The sequence below is a fragment of the Oryzias melastigma genome, linkage group LG2 (assembly GCF_002922805.2).
Source record: "Oryzias melastigma strain HK-1 linkage group LG2, ASM292280v2, whole genome shotgun sequence".
Lineage (NCBI taxonomy): Eukaryota > Metazoa > Chordata > Actinopteri > Beloniformes > Adrianichthyidae > Oryzias > Oryzias melastigma.
In genome coordinates this window covers 3,328,431-3,329,142 of record NC_050513.1, presented here as the reverse complement: position 1 = coordinate 3,329,142, position 712 = coordinate 3,328,431, and the positions used below count along the sequence as shown (strand labels likewise).

The following is a 712-nucleotide window of genomic DNA, read 5'->3' as shown; positions in this document are numbered from 1 at the left end:
AGTCAAACGTTGCAGCAAAAGTAAAATATATCAATGTGCATCATATTAAAGTGATTTACTTTGGTTGTCTTTGAGAGATTATCGATTTTTTTTTTAACCCTCGTGTTCTCTTAAGGGGTCCACATGACCCCACCCTTACATTGAGGAGTTAGCCCTTCCATGACTAAGGTGGACAAGACTTCATGTCTGTCATTGGACACCAGTGAAGGTCGGCAATCATTGAAAAAAAAAAAAAGTTCAGCGCACTGTCTTGTAGGGTCCAGATGACCCCACTTTTAATGTAAACAAGCCAAGGAGAGCAGAAGGGTTATATCATTTTTTTCTGGACCACGCGTCAAACTCAAGACCCGGGGGCCAGATCCGGCCCTCCAAGTAAATATATCCGGCTCTCCAAGTAATTAAATCCGGCCCTCCAAGTAGATATCTCCGGCCCTCCAAGTAATTATATCCGGCCCTCCGGATAATTGAATCCGGCCCTCCAAGTTTGCACATCAGGCCCTCCCGGTAGTTATATACAGCCCGACAAATCGTTAAATTTATTGTTAAATTAAGGCCCAATGTTTTGTTTTATTTCCAGAATTTATTTTTACGTTTATTTTTTCATCTAAAACTAAAGAAAGTTCTGTTTTTTTCTTTTATTGCTTAGTTTATTTATCCTGGAATACATTTCTCAGTTGGAAAAATAGCCTCAACCAACCATGTGGTCTAACTC

The 712-nt window shown here is 40.0% G+C and overlaps 1 protein-coding gene across 1 annotated transcript in view; it reads left to right on the top strand.

The window, feature by feature from the left end:
• LOC112160074 (sodium- and chloride-dependent GABA transporter 2) overlaps window positions 1–712 on the top strand; it is a 17,070-nt gene that overhangs the window by 13,400 nt on the left and 2,958 nt on the right. The gene's annotated exons all lie outside the window — the stretch shown is intronic.